This window comes from Apodemus sylvaticus, chromosome 1, assembly GCF_947179515.1.
Source record: "Apodemus sylvaticus chromosome 1, mApoSyl1.1, whole genome shotgun sequence".
In the NCBI taxonomy this organism is placed as follows: Eukaryota; Metazoa; Chordata; class Mammalia; order Rodentia; family Muridae; genus Apodemus; species Apodemus sylvaticus.
Genome location: NC_067472.1, coordinates 180,268,736 through 180,285,297, shown reverse-complemented (window position 1 = coordinate 180,285,297; position 16,562 = coordinate 180,268,736). Strand labels below are relative to the sequence as shown.

General features: G+C 46.3%; 1 pseudogene; it reads right to left on the bottom strand.

The window, feature by feature from the left end:
• Positions 1-600: 600 nt before the first annotated feature.
• Positions 601-14,306, bottom strand: LOC127695502 (uncharacterized; annotated as a pseudogene).
• Positions 14,307-16,562: the final 2,256 nt, after the last annotated feature.

Here is a 16,562-nt window from a genome sequence, read left to right as displayed (position 1 = left end):
TCTGAGCCACTCCTGGCACAGTCACGGTTCTGTAACTCCCACACAAACATGGAGTCCTTAAAGCCTCAAGAACACTCAACCCTCCTTCCTCTGTGTCCTGCCATTCCAGAGTCAGTCAAGGACTCCAGCTTTTCTCCTTCCCCTCTCCCACCCACCACAGGACTACTATGCCTGTGGTGGTTAGAATATGCTTGGCCCAAGGAGTGGCACTCTTAGGAAGTGTGTCACTGTGGGGCTGGGCTTTGAGATTCTCCTTCTAGTTGCCTACAAGTCAGTCCAGTCCCAGCAGACCTCAGATCAGGATGTAGACCACTCAGCTCCTTCTCCAGGACCATATCTGCCTGTCTGCTGCTATGCTATCCACCATGATGATAACAAGCTGAACCTCTGCACCTGTCAGCCAGCCCCAGTTTAGTGCTTTCCTTTATAGAAGATGCCTCAGTTATGGTGACTGTTCACAGCAGTCTGTTCTAATCATAGAACTACAAAATTAAGTTTCTGATTCTATATTGTTCTGCCCTATCTTTTGATACTGTTGGCGTAGCACAAGAATTTGTACAGTGCTTACTCTCTGGTGAACAAACACAATTAATCGGTTGATCACACAATGCCCTATGGTAAGCAAAAGACGTAATATTATTAGGGGGCCCATGAGGACTGAAAACAAAGTAGTCATCCATGGAGACCTAGTAAACCATCCTTCATATCAATTTTGAGCATTTTCTCTCTCAAGTCGGAGCTTATTAAGCCTTTCTTTTAGTTTGCTCATGGAATCTTTAACTGCCCCTGAATGGTCCACATAAAACAACATTCTTCTTTTAGAACTGCACAAAACCATCCTTCTTTAAGAATAACAAGTCTAAACCCCTCCTATTCTGGAGAACAACCTCAGATAAGGAAGTAAGAGACTCTTGTAGTTTTGTTATTGAATCTTGTATAGCTTGCAAATCCTGATCCATGGCATCTTGCAGGTACTTAAAGCCTTGCTGTCTGGCAATCAAAGGGGTAGCTCCTGTCCATATGCCTCTGATACCTACTGCTAGCCCTATTCCCAGTAAGACTGCTAACGTGAGGAAAGCAGGTTCCTTCTTGACTCTTGTTGGTCCTGTATCATAGGCTCCTATGACTACTTCTTCAGGATGATAATAAATACGGAGCACTAGCTGAATCATGACACAGAAATCCTTGGTCTGGTTGAAAACAGACGTGGATATGCAAGAGGTGAGCCCAGTACTGCATGCCCACCAGCTGTTATTATTGGGTAGCAGGTACCAATAGGGTGATAGGTACTGTCTTACTTCTGAGGAGTTTAGAATCATGGAGATGTTGCAGAGATGTTGGTGGGTGGGGGCACTTTTCCTAACAAAACCCAAAACCAGAAACTTCATTAAGAGTGAGCTTTCCCCTCGCTCCCCAGGGGCATAGGCTATGATCTGTGGTACTGGTTGGGGTACCTGATATGGCCGTTCCCTCATAGTAGGGGGGTCCCATTGCCAAGCAAAGCCAGCAGGATGTCGTGGCATCAGGGCTAGTAGCATTAAGAGCAAAGAAAGCACCTTGTATGAGATTAAAGAGTCGATCTCCAGTTGTAGGGGCTAAGGGGTAGTGCTCAGTGGTTCTTCTGGACTAGTTGAGCCAGGAGTAGCAGGGGAACTATGTGGCAGGGTAGGTGGGGATTTGGTAAACACAAGGGGGGTGAGTAATGAAAAGATCTTCTTAGGGGTAGCCTTGGGGAGTCCTTGCTGTGTTAAAACCTTATCAGGTCCTATAGAGACAGGAGGAAGGCTTTCTATCTTGAGACGAATCTGGAATGTAAACCCGTTATCCCATCCTGTCATATAAAACCTGAGTCCGCATAGGTGTCCCTTATGCCAGGAGGAAAACTGTTTACCCTGGGCAGTAAAAGTGGTATTAAGGGAGTCTGTTCCCTTATTTCTTCTATTAACCATAATCAGATCCCATGAGGGCCCTGAATGCCAATATATGGTACCCAAAGTTACACAAGACCATTGTTTACAAAAGAATTGTTCTAACCCTCCACATCTGTAAGCCGCAGCCCGCGTTCTAACGTCTCAAGAAGAAATGTAAAAAGGAGTTTGCTGCAGCTTCCTCTGGGCAGGCCCATCTTTACATCCTGGGTGATCAGCTATATAGTGGCCCCGAGAGTTTACCACCTGGTTAAGGGTGCGTTTTTCTAATTGAGATGTCTCTGAGGGAACCTCCTCGTGAGTCCATTCTGGAATGTCCCAAGAGTCTAAGCCTGCTGTTAGGGCACAGATTTCAGGATATAAGGACGGCCACCAAGTATCAGGGGGTGCTGCCTTAGAGGCAGACCAGACCATGTCTCCTGATTGAGACAGTACTTGCCAAGTCAGCTTTAAGGGGCTTGAGGGTTATTATTCTTCAAGGTTTGGCAGGCAATGGGGGCCCACCTTAAGAGGATCATCAGTCCATTCCAGTTTCCAGGTGTCATCTTGGGCTGCCTGCAGTGCGATCTTGACAAGAGAGGCATGGATCCAGGCTAGGATACCATCAACCTTGACAGCAGTCGGGCCGGTCAGGAGTACTAGAAAGGGTCCTTTCCACCTGGCTTCAAGGGTTCTAGCTTGGTGATGACAGATCAGGACAGGGTCTGCCACTTGGAACTTGTGGGGGCACCTCAGTGGTCCCTGGCTCGTAGGCTCCTCTGAATTGCTCCCAGGTGTCCTTTCTGACAAGTTCAAGGGCCTTTAAGTGGGCTAAGAGGGGTTGGGAAAAAGGAGCATCAGGGTCAAAAATCCCTCTTGCTTCTGTCAAAGGGGGCAGTCCCCCATGGTGGAGCTCAAATCGTGTAAGTATGAATTTCCCTGGGGTGTTCTGTACTTGGAACAGGGCAAAAGGAAGGAGGACTGTCCAAACTTTCTCTGCTGGTCTCCAAGGCTAATTTCGTCAAGGTCTCTTTTAATGTTCTACTCATCCTTTCTACCTCTCCTGAACTCTGGGGTCTATAAGCACAATGTAATTTCCAATCAATCCCCGGTTGTGCAGCCAGTCCCTGACTTACCTGGGCAACGAAGGCAGGGCCATTGTCTGATCCAATTACCTTAGGGATGCGGAAACTTGGAAAAATTTCTTCTAATATCTTCTTTGCCACCACGTTGGCCATCTCCCTTTTCATGGGGAAGGTCTCCACCCATCCTGAAAAGGTAACTATGAAAACTAACAAGTATCTGTTACCATATTTTGCTGGTTTGACTTCTGTGAAGTCAACTTCCCAGTATGTTCCTGGCCTACCTCCCTGCAGGTACTTACCAGGTGTGCCTATATGATGTGCAGCATTGGTTAAATCACAAGCTTTACAATTTTGTACTGCCTCTTAAGCAATATCTGAGAGGCCCATGACATGATAGTCGGAGTGGAGTATAAGGTCTTTTAATTTCTTAGCTCCCAAGTGGGTCAATTGATGTAGATTGGTGACATAGTGATGTCCCTCTTTTCGGGGTAAGATAGATTTCCCATCTTCTGTCTCTGCTACTCCATAGGGGGTGTAGTTATGTACTATTTTTAATCTTTCCATCTGATGGTGATCCCCAGGAGTATATCTGAAACTGGTCTCCCTGATGTCATAATAGTTTTTGGACTCTTTGGCCCCTTGATTGGTTATAAGGATCATGGTCCCTTGGGCCACTTGTTTGGCCACCATGTCAGCCATCTGATTTCCTCTGACAATGGCATCTGGGTCCTTTTGATGGCCAGGGCAATGTATAATGGCCAGTTTTTTTGTGGTAGATGTATGGCCTCTAGCAAACTCAGGATTTCTTCTTTGTTTTTACTATATGCAAGTACACCTTAGCTGTCTTTAGACATCAGATCTCTCTTTATGATTGGTTGTGAGCCACCATATGGGTGCTGGGATTTGAACTCATGACCTTTGGAAGAACAGTCAGTGCTCTTACCCACTGAGCTATCTCTCCAGCCCCTTCTTTATTTTTAATGTCCTTTCCAGCCAACATGAGTAGCCCCCTTGTTTGTAAATTGCCCCATGTTTGTGTGCGGTGGCGAAGGCATACCTGCTGTCCCTGTAGATGTTGACAGACTTCATTTCTGACAGTCTCAAGGCTTGGGTTAGTGCAATCGGTTCTGCCTTCTGAGCCAACGTTCCTTCAGGCAAGCTACTGGCCCAGATGGCCTGTTTTCCATCTACCACCGCCGCCCCGGCTTTCCGCTTACCTTCAACCACGAAGCTGCTGCCATCTGTATACCAATTAAGGGACCCTGGCCAGGATTGGTCTGTGAGGTCCTTCCGCATTCCGGTTTCTTCTGCCAGGATGTCCATACATTGGTGTACAGGCAGGGAGTCGTCTACCTCAGGTACTAAAGTAGCGGGGTTGAGGATAGTCGGTGGGGCAAAATCACTCGCTCAGTTAAGAACAGGCTTTGATAGTGAGTCATGCGGGCGCTCATCATCCACCTGTCAGAGGGCTGCAGTCACCTGGTGTCCTAAGGTCAGTTTTTCAGCATCCTTGAGAAGTAGGGTTGTTGCAGCAATGGCTTTCAGGCAAGATGGACATCCACTGGCTACAGGATCTAGCTTCTTTGATAGGTAGGCTACGGGTCGTTTCCATGGCCCCAAAGCCTGGGTCAAGACCCCTCCGGCTATTCCTGCTCTCTCATCCACGTAGAGGGTGAAAGGCTTAGTTAAGTCAGGCAAGGCCAAGACTGGTGCACTGAGTAAAGCCTTTTTTATTTCTTTGAAAGCTTTCTGGTGCTTAGGAGTTCATGAAAAAACCCTGGTTTCTTTGATGACAGGGTAAAGGGGTGCTGCTAAGATGGCAAATCCTGGTATCCATAATCTACAGAAACCTGCAGTGCCCAGGAATTCTCTCGCTAGCTTTGGGGTAGTAGGAGTGGGGATCTGGATCACAGTTCTCTTCCTAGCTTCTGTCAACCATTGATTCCCCTCCTTAAGAGTGTATCCCAAGTAAGTGTCTTCTGTTCAGCATATCTGGGCTTTTTTTATCTGAATTTTGGTACCCCAACTCACCCAACTCAGTCAGCAGTTTCTCAGTTCCCCGTGTGCACTCCTGTTCATTATCAGCAGCTAAAATCAAATTGTCAACGTTCTGCACCAAAGTTATTTGGGGGTTCTCTGACCTAAAGAGAGCCAAATCTAGATGGAGGGGTTCTTCGAAGAGAGTTGGGGAGTTCTTGAACCCTTGAGGCAGTCGTGTCCCAGTTAATTGTCCAACCTGTCCCAATTCTGAGTCTCTCCATTCGAAAGCCAAAATCGGCTGGCTCGTGGGGTGCAGCTTCAGGCAGAAAAATGAATCTTTTAGGTCAAGAACAGTATACTATTTTCTGTCAGGAGGAAGAGAGCTGAGCAAGTTGTAAGGGTTAGGGACAGTAGGATGGATGTCCTGAACCCTCTTATTAACTTCTTTAAGATCTTGCACTGGCCGGTAACCGTTGGTACCAGGCTGCTTGACAGGCAGTAGTGGAGTCTTCCAGGGAGATTGGCAGGGTATTAGGATACCTAGTTGCAGCAGCCTCTGGATGTGAGGTCTGGTGCCCTCCCAAGCCTCTTTACTCATAGTATACTGCCGCACCCCAATAGGAACTGCATCAGTCTTTAAGTTAATGATGATGGGGGTACTCGTTTCACTTCCCCCACACCTCTCGTCTCTGCCCATGCTTTAGGGAACTTTTTCAGCCAGGTTTCCTCTAGTGTCTCAGTCACTTGGGCCTCATGTAATCTATATTCTTCTTCTAGCTTTATGGCCAGGGCCATAGACGTGGGAGTCTGCCAATCGACTGTTGCTCCTTCCGAGGAGAAACTTATTTGAGCCTTTAGTTTAGTTAGTAAATCTCTCCCTCATAGTGGCATGGGACATTCTGGGATGGCAAGGAAAGAGTGGGTTACTTGTCACTTTGCTGGGTACACCTTCCTGTCGGTAGTCCATGAATATGGTTTTTGACCCATGGCCCCAATTACTATAGTCGTTTTATCATTTAATTGTCCTAGAGGCTTCTTTAAGACAGAAAATTCTGTACTGGTGTCAACTAGAAGGTCCATAAGGGTCCCCTCCACTTTTAGGGTTACCCTAGGCTCGGGGAGGGGATCCGAGCCCTGTCTCCCCTATTCACCTTCTTCCATGGTGAGAACCCTGAGGGCCTTACGTTTCTTTTTTGGGCAGTCCCTTGTCCAATGTCCATGCTCTCTACAATAAGCACATTGGTTTTTATTTAAAGGTTGATGTGGGAATCTTCCAGGGTTCAAGGGCCTTCTTGACCACGAGCTGCCCAGGTACCCTGACTGTCTAGTTTCTCCTTTTCTCTGTTAGCTTCCCTGTCGCCTACAACTGTGGCCAGAATCTTAGTCAAATTTCTTTCTTGTGTACGGTCCCACCTGTCCTATCTTTCTTCAGCTTCCTTCTTTTCCCTCTCTCTCCTCTCCTCCTCACTCTCTCTCTCTTATGATATACTTTTTATGCCTCTTTAACCATGTCCTGTAAGGACAAGGTTTGCAGGCCTTCTAGATGTTGCAACTTCTTTTTGATATCAGAGGCAGACTGCCCAATAAAAGTCATGGCTACTGCTGCCTGCTGACCCTCGGAAGTAGGGTCAAAAGGAGTATAACACCTATAAGCCTCTATACAGCGTTCTAAAAACACAGAGGGAGGCTCCTTTTCCCCCTGAAGAACTTCCCTTACCATAGCCAGATTGGCGGGTCATCGGCCTGCACACACCCCTCCCCATGTAAACCTGCAACCAGAGCCTGGTGGTAGACTCTCAGTTGCTCCTTACCTGCAGCTGTATTGAAATCCCACTCAGGACGATTCAGAGGGAAGCTCTCATCTATCACATTCTGGAGCTGAGTTGGTTGGCCATTGGTTCCAGGCACATTTTTTCGTGCCTCCGAATGTATTCTTTCTCTTTTTTCAGTGGTGAAGAGAACCTGTAAAAGCTGTTGGCAGTCATCCCAGGTTGATTCATGTGAGAACATGAGGGATTCCACCAGACCTGTAAGGCTAGAGGGATTTTCTGAAAAAGAATCATGATTTGCTTTCCAATTATATAAATCGGCCTAGGAGAAAGGCCAATGTTGGAGTTGGCCACTGTATGCACGCAGAGGCAAGGCTGTAGTGGAGTCTGGTCCTTCGGGGCTCTGAACACATCAAATTCAGGTCCCAACCGCTGGCCCCTTGGCAGTAGCTGTAGCCCCTGCAGTGCTAGGCCCTCTGTAGTGGCTGATCTCTCGGCTGGGGCTGCACCAACCCCAGGTGGCTGGTCCCTCTGCCACCCCTTCAGCTGTACCCTGTTGAGGACTCTGAGGAGGCATGGGGAGGGGGTGAAAATTCAAGCCATTCTGGAGGCCCCTCGATCTTGGGATAGATCTGATGAGGAGCTGACAGATAAGTTTTGTTTGGTGGGTCGGGCTCCGCCATTTTTGTTTCCACTCTCTGTTCCATGTTATGAAGTGCCAAGACTCAGGAGCCTGGCTTGTTTTTCTGAGTCCAAGGCCTTAACCAGGATGGAGGATCCTGCACTAGGTCTACCCAGACCACACTGGCCAGGGTAAGACCCTGGTCCTTCCTGCAACACTATGTTCTTGATGGCAGAAATTACAGTCAGGTCAAGTGTGCCCTTTGGTGGCCAATCGATGTTATACATCGGACATTGTGAAGAACAAAACATTCTCCATACTTTCTTCTTAACTTCTACAGACAGATTGTATGCCCTGTTTCTAATTTCTGTGCAGTTGTCGAGAGTCTGACCAAGAGGGGTGCTGACAGTCTGTCCCATCGTCCAAGTCACACAGAACACAAACAGAACACACAGAAAAACCAAATAGAACACACAGAAAAAACAAACAGAACACACAGAAAAACCGCAGCCAGCGTCCGTGGCCTGCGGGACTTTCAACAGACTGACAAGAGGACGCGAAATCTTTCCTCCACAGGAGTGTCCAAGTTGGCACACAGATGGGAGATTTCCGAGTGTCCTCAGAATTACCACAGACCTCCCAGGACAACTCCCGAGGCTATAGTTGGTTATCCCCTGACACATCTGACCAATAAAACTCCTGTCCATCCCAACATGGAGTTCGCTGATCTCCATGAGCACAGATGACTGTAAACCAAAAGTTTCAGGTATTCTAGCCACCAGACAAGGGCAGACAAGGGCATAGACAACGACGGAATCTTACCTCCAAGAGGGGTCTCTGAGAATCTGGTGTGGTCGTAACTTCCCGGCCAATGCACCAAATAAAAGGCCGTGAAGAAGCAGACCCCCAGCCTCGGGAAAAAGCAACGCACCCAGAAATTCAGGAGAGACCTTCTCAATGCAAATTCATGAGGTTTATTGGGGAATCCAGTGCAGCACTAGGACCGAACCTCATAACCCACGCAAGGTCAGAAGAGTTTGACCATGAGCTGAGGTGGTCAGGGTTTTTTAAAGGAAAAAACCACAAAGAAACAGGAAGGTTTGACAATGAATTAGACATCCTGTCAATGATTCAAAACCCTCAGCAACCCAAAAAGAATGGAGAAGCCAGCTAACCTCCGGGGGTGATAACAGGTTATCTAGAGCCAACATTTACACTTTTAGGATATTGTATGGCTAAACACTTAACAGAGCACTAAATGCGTCAGGGATGCTATACATTTAAGAGAGCACTAAATGCATCAGGGATGCTATACATGTAACAGAGCACTAAATGCGTCAGGGATGCAATAAATTTAACAGAGCTCTAAATGTGTCAGGGACTTGGTGGGGCTAGGGCAAACAGGCACCATTCTTGGGCCATTGTGTGGTTGATGATTTTGCAAAAGCTCTCAGCTGTGTAAAGACACTGGCAGGCTAGGTCCAGGGTCAGGGATTGCTATCTTCTAGGGTAATCTCGAAGTCAAAGCTGGGGGCAGTAGGGCAAAAGAGAAAGTTTCTATGTATTAGACTAGCTGCTAGAAGTCTAAAAATATCAAGTTGGGGCTCACATTTTGAGTTAGGGTTTCACACATTGCATCATAAAAAGAAGGTTACAATGGCTCTCCCAGGATCACTTGGCTAATCAGGGGCTGTCACTCTGCTCTGAGTGACCACGCAATTCATTACTCTCAGGGTCTCCCAGATCTTCTGAAGACCTCACAGGATTCCCGTTCAGCACACAGACATGGGGCACAGAACAGAGCTGCAGGCATTTATTAAAATCAGCTGAAGAGACTGAAGGATGAGGGCAAAGGTGTCAGGAATGCAACTTCAGGAAAAAGGACAGGACAGCAAGACGGCACTCGGATCAGACATGGTGCAAAGATGGGTTGCCCAAGCCCAATAGACTGTAAGGGCCTTAAACTTGGTGAGTTGATCTACAATTTTTGAGACGCTATCATTTCCATAGTATTTCAGGCATTCTGGGCTGAGGACCATGTATTTCTGGAAAACAAAGGGACAGACAGGAACAGAGGTGGCTACAGTCAAGGTGCAGGACCTCAGTAGGGCTCCCCAAACACCCAGGATGAGATCACTCTTCATCCGCAAGAAAGAAAATCTTCTGCAGTGATTCAAGACTCCAGCAACAGAGTCTGTCTCACAGGAACTGGAGCCCACCCACAGCCTTCAGGAGGAAACCGGAAAGTCTCCACAGCCAGGCAGGGAAAAAGGGGAGAAGGTTCCAGAAGGCAGGATGGGGGCTAGGTATAGAGAGAGACAGAATAGCTGAGTATGAGTTTGGTGATGTCTCCAGTACCTGAGCACATCTCTCCAGGCACATTGGGCATATGGCCATGTTAAAAATCCATCCCCCAGGTGGGCTTGTTAGAAGAAATTCATTTTTGGATAGCACTGTGATTTTGCAGGACCTGACACTCAACTAAAAGTACTTTGGGGAACAGGATGAGAGCTGCCTTATTCAAAATATATGTCTTTGCAATTCCATTTTGCTTGAAACAAGAAGCAAAGGAGGCATCTCAGCTATGGTATGCAGCGGCAGGCAATTCCTGGGCATGGGGGTGGCATTTAAGCCTTTGGGGAAGATTCTGACTATACCTCAGATGATGCCAATGGAAGGCGCCTCCAACTGAGGCAGGGGAGTAGAGTCTAGGGAGGTTCCAAAGAGGACCCTGGCAAGTAGACAGAAGTTTCTGGTATCTTAGCACAGACCTGTGATTACTGTACCTCTGCAGAGGCCAGAATAAAGACTCCCCTGTACCTACTATGGGTAAGAACCCCATGTTTACCTAGCATGTGGGAGTGAATTGCAGGAACCTGCATGCAACAAGCTGGATGTGTACCTGGCATGCTACTTTGACCTGTGCGATGGTGATCTAGGGTTTGATTCCTCAGTTACAGGTCACCTGACATGTATTAATGGTCACATTGATCATTTGTACACAGCCTTTCACAATTTACTGCATGGGCGAGTAAGTGAGGTTTGGGAGGTCTTTACCAGAATTTGAGGATTAATATAAATTTTGTGAACTCCTCCCACTTTGTAGCAGCCCTGGAGTTTTTCAAAGGCCTCCAATTCCTCAGTAGAAACATCAAACAATGAAAGTTGGGACTTCATAATGTTCTTACTTTCAAAGATTATTGAAAAATAGGCGCTGAAGAAAAGATTGCATGCTTCTGCTGCAAACACAGACATCACTATAAGCCCACAGGCTGGCAGAAACAGAGACTCAAGTGTTCTTGACACATCTACAAATGCCTTCACCATCTTTTCCCACAGTCCTGCCCTCCCATAGACTTCAGTCTCACAGATACGACATGGTTTCCATGAGAAACACACTTCACATGAGTGGACAGGCCCGCATAGCTGACCCTTCAGAAAAATCCTCCGTTTGCCTCAGCCTCAACTATACAACTAAGCATCATCACCAGCACAAGTCCACCTCCACGACCCACCCATCGCAAGTGTTGTAACCCAGAGCAGAAAGTATCAACCGTCCTCTGCAGTTCCTTTCCTCCAAAAGACCCCTAGGTCTGTCTCAGGGCCCCACTTAGAGATGAATATGGGACTGAGATGGGTGAGCGAGGGTCCCACTCTCACTTGTCTGGAAGCCCAGCTCTCCAATCACCAGCAAGGCCAGCAGAAGAAGTGCCCCCTTCATGGTGGAGAGTGCTAAATGCATTACTCAGAGCATATAGTCTTCCTTATAAACCATTATAGCCCTGAGCCAAGCAAACCTCACAACCCAACCCTACACCCCAGATGCTCCAAATAACTTTGGGCAAGAACCTAGCACTGGTGGATCCCTGTCCCACTTGCTGACAGGAAGGTGTATGCGAGCCCCTCCCACTCAGAAGAACAAACACCATGAGAAGGCCTTAAGTCATCCCTTTCTGGAGAGAAGTTGTTCATTCTTTGCCAAAGAGAGGTTAGAGCTGACCTTTGTAAGCAGCTCAGCTCGAGTGCTGAGCCAAATGCCCCAAGGACCTGTCCTACTTGACAACTTTCCTTCCTGGTCAATTCTTCACCTCTTCTGGTTCCAAGCATGGCCTCTCCAAGTTCGGACAGGAAGGCACAGGGGTCAAGGAGGGATTCTGTCTCTGTACGTAGTCAGCACTCCAAAACACTGGATGTGCCTGAGGTCAAGGCTTAAGCAGAAGGATGCATGTCTGGGTTCTTGTAAGGCCCCTTGAACAGCTTTAGCTGCTGAGGCCTTTGAACTGGATCCCTGAGGACATGGAGGTGACATCTTACTCTTGGTTTCTCTCAGCCATGATAGTCCCCAGCTCTTTGGCCACGTGGGTATCCTTGGGGGCTGATGATGGTTTTATATCACCAATTCTGCTTCACTCCAAAGTAAGTCAACCCTGTTGTCCTGCTCACCCTGTCCCCTCTCAGCTCTGTCAGGAACCATGTCTCTAAGAGGTTTGATCAGTAGAGTCCATGTGGTGAGAGCACTGAGTGGTAGAGTGAGGGACTCACCGCTCTACATGAGCTCTCAGTTGTCCACAACCCCACGGGCTAGTGTGGACTGCCTGGCTGTAAACTACAGTGCTCCACAGGCCACAGGCAGTGCTCTGTGTGTATAGACTATCTCACGTTCAGAACAACCTACTTACCCTAAGGAAGACAATTTCGGCACAAATAAGATGTCAGCTGGGTGTTGTAGTCCATGCTTCTGGAGAGAGGAAGCCCTTCAGTCCAAGCTCACCCTGCTTGCAGTGTGTGATGGTTCATCTTGATGATCATCCTGATTGGGTTGAGAGTTGCCATGGAAACACAGCTCTGTGTGGGAATTTTTATGCTTTGTCAATTGATAAGCACAGACTGACTTTCATGTGTCAGCATGGACTATGGTCATAGAAGGGACAAAGGGAAAAGTCCTCAGTACAAGAGGCTATAGAGACTCCTGTGTGGAGTGATAACGAATTGCTGAAGTTCGATCTAAGCAAAAGAGAAAATAAATATAGGCGCTTCCCCATCGCACACAATTTTTCTGGCACTTCAGGAGCTGCTGAATTCAAAAGGAAAAAATAAAATCAGAGGAAATAAGGGGTTTGGCTCTACAGGGACTGTTTTAACCTTCCTGTACCTGGATCTTGATAAGCGACCCTTGTTGGAGCTAATCATAGATGGAAAGAAAATTTTGGGTCTGTTAGATACTGGAACAGATAAAGGTATTATAGAAAAAAAGGATTGGCCTGCTAGTTGGCTAATATGGATGACATTTTGATTGCTGCCCGTTTGGAATAAATTTTGCATAAAGTTTATATAGATCTGGTGAAGGCTTTAGAGGAGAGAGGATTATTTATAGCCCCGGAAAAGGCTCAGCAAAAACAAGTGATAGATTATTTGGGAGCTAACCTACAAGATCAATGAATAGTTCCCCAAAAGGTGGAGTTGCAAGTAAATAATTTAAAAACCTGACATGAATTTCAAAATTTGTTGGGTGATATTAATTGGATTAGGTGTTATTTAAAACTTCCAAATTATGTATTAAAGCCTTTATATGATATTTTAATGGGAGAAGCTGCTCTTGATTCTCCTCGAAGCTTAACATCTGAGGCACGAAAAGCCCTGGAAACAGTAGAGAGAGAACTAGCTGGAGCCTTTTTGCAACATATAGAAGAAGGCAAGGATATTGCTTTATGCATTTTACAATCTTTATGGCAGCCTACAGGGTTGCTGTGGCAGGGTGGGCATTTGCTGTGGATTCATCCAAAAATATCAGCCGCCAAATCGGTTGAGTATTATCCTACAGCAATAGCTTCTCTAGCTACTGAAGGTATTCAACAGTGTTTACAATATTTTGGATGTGCCCCTGCCATAATTATCACCCCATATACTGCTCAGCAAATTACGATTTTGGATGCTACCATTGATGGTTGGGCCATATTACAATGTAGTTCTGCTGGCAAATGGGATAATTGTTATCCTAAACATCCTTTGATGTCGTTTTTTTAAAGAACATCCCATAATTTTTCCCCAGGTAACAACTCAAGGACCCATTAAAGGCTCCGTTAATGTGTTTACTGATGGGTCCAAAACAGGATGTGGAGCGTATTTAATTGGCAAAAGAAGCAAAAGTGTTTCAATTTAAGCCAGTATCTCCACAGATTGTTGAGTTCCAAATCGTTTTAGACGTGTTTAAAAATTGTCAGTTTCCTTTTAATTTGATATCAGATTCATCATATGTTGTCAGTTTAGTAAGAGTATTGGAAGCTGTAGGTAAAATTAAAATATCTAGTCCTATTCAGGCATATATGGTGTAATTACAAAATCTATTATGGGAAAGAAAAAAAACCTTTTTTATTACTCATGTGAGGGCTCATCCTGGACTTCCTGGGCCTATTAGTGAACGCAATGATGTTGTGGATAAATTTACAAGAATGAAGTTCATTTTTTTGAGTTCCAAAATTGAATGCGGTTGTGCCTTTCATCAGAAATTGTATGTTAATGCTAAGATATTACAGAGTAAGTTTCAAATCTCTAGAGCTGATGCTCGGGAGGTGGCTATAAAATGTCCTCAATGCATAATTCATCTACATCCGCCCTCTTTGGGTGTGAATCCTCGAGGTCTACAACCCTTACAAGTTTGGCAAATGGAGGTTACACATCTCCCAGAATTTGGTACCTTGAAGTATGTTCATGTGTCTGTGGATACTTGCTCAGGTATCATTTATGCTTCTCCTTTCAGTGGAGAGAAAGCAAAAAATGTCATCGGTCATTGCTTGTATGCGTGGGCGGCCTGGGGTAAGCCTCAACAATTGAAAACAGATAATGGGCCAGCTTATTTGCCTCCCTTTGTAGCTAAATGGAAGTACAGTTACTTCATTGGTTGTCTTACAATCCCCAGGGTCAGGGCATTGTGGAACATGCCCATCGCACCCTTAAGAAGATGCTTGAAAACCAAAAAGGGGGAATAGACCATGGCTGTACGCCTAAGGAGAGAATAGCTCTTGCTTTATTTACTCTTAATTTTTTAATTTTAGATTCTGAGGGTCTAAGCGCGGCAGATCGTCATTGTCACAAAGGCAGATCATCAAAAGGTTTCCTTAAGTGGAAGTATGTGCTTAGAGGCACTTGGCATGGTCCAGATCCAGTATTGGCATGGGCGAGAGGATCTGTGTTTACCCTCAGGATCACTTGGAACCTTTTTGGATCCCAGAATGCTTAGCTCGCAAGTGTGATAATCATGAAGAATTCCCTGATAGAGCTGATGCCTGTGCTGGCGATGATCCTCATTTGGGGCAAGGTGGAGGCAGGACCCAGATAAGGGGTATTGTCTGTGTTTCCAAAACCCCTTCTAATTCGTCATGACGCCAAATTGGTCCAAAGATTTTGAATCCACCATGAGGGATCTTCGCCTTGCTGTTGTCCATGTGAATTCCACCAAGTGGATTTGTCTGTTGCTGAGGGGCTGTCATCTTGGATTGCCGCAGACATGAATCATCTGAAAGAATGGGTGGGATTGGGAGTCATGGCAGTTGTGCTGGTAGTGGCCTGTCTGGTGGGCTTATGGTGCATTTGAAAATGAGGTTTGCTCAAAGGCAGCATGCAGCTATGGATGGCTATGGATGGCTATGATGCATAGCTATCATGGCTATGGATGCTGGCCAGTCCCCTCAGGTATGGCTCTTCATGATGAAGGAATAATGGGCACACTAAGGATGCGAGGCTAAGCACTGCACTCCAGGTCAGCTTCTAGTGGACCCGAGAAGAGCACGTCCGATTGCATACAGGTTGACATCCCAGATCCTGCCTCTGAGAAAAAGATGTCAGACTGGTCTGACCCTCACAGAGTAACGAGCCCTGCTGTGAGTCGGTACAAGGTCCTTAAAATATTTACAGAGATCAGACCTCTACTCTTGCCTGTTGCGTTTTACGAATAAAATAAAAATTGGTGAACTGTGGGGAGCCGTTTTGACAGGCCCTAAAGATGGTGCCTGGCTGTACGCCAGGCTCACTGCTCGACAAATGGGCAGGTCTTTGTTTGAAAGAGCTTGAGCACCTAGAATGCTTCTGCTTCCTGCAGCCTATGAGCATCTGCCACGTGGCTCATGGGGATTGGCACACTATAATATCTTTAAGGGGGTAGGGGAAGTGCCTCGGGAGTCAGAAGATTGTTCAAGGTTCCTGAATAAACTGCTTAAAGAAGAGTTCATGTGTTGCGTCTTTCCTCGCTGGTCGAGATAGGCACGACAGTGGAGTACTTTTTAGCATGTGCAAAGCCCTTGGTTTATTCCACAGCACCACATACATATTAACAGGGGCAGCCAAAGAGATGAATAAATATGACAATTGTTTATTGTGCAAGCCAAAAAGCTTGGGTTCAGATTCCGAGCACCCATGAGAATGGTGGTGTGCATGCCTAATGCCATGTGAGCTCCAGGTTCAATAAGAGACCTTGTCTCAAAAAGTAAGGTGGAAGGCTCTTGAGGTAGGTCAGTGGTTAAAGGTGTCGTGATTAAAGGTGAAGACCTGAGTTCAAATCCCAGAACATACCTGGTAGAAGAAGAGAATTAACTCCTCCAAATTGTCATATGACCTTCACGTGAACACACGCACATCTTGGCACCTCTGCCCATACACAGTCACACACACACACACACACACACACACACACACACACACACACAAGCACGCAAACTCATGAACACACGCCTACAAATGTCTGTGGAAACTGGCATGAGGAAGCTCGAAAAAGTTACTAATGGATGAATATCAAAAAATATGAACAACCAACTAAATAACATGATATTTGATTGGGCAATAATAGAGAAATCACATATGTTTGTGTGGTGGTTGCATGTCAGATAAATAAATATGGATATAAGTCAGTGTTCTTACATCTCACAGAAGAATTCCTGGGGATCTGTAGATGTTCCTCCTAGGAGTTGACCTACCTTGGTGTGAGTTGTATTACAAGTTCTGAAGTTCTACATGATGGCCCAGTCAGTGAAGAATTTGCTGGGCTGAACCCTTGATTTTCAGCCCTCAGAACCTGTGAGGCCCGCCAGGCACAAAGTGAAACCTGGTAACCTCAGTCCCAAAGAGGCCACGCAGGGTTCACTGGCCAGTCCATCTAGCCAATCAACAAACACCAGGCTTAATAAGACACCCTGTGGTCTCAGCTGTA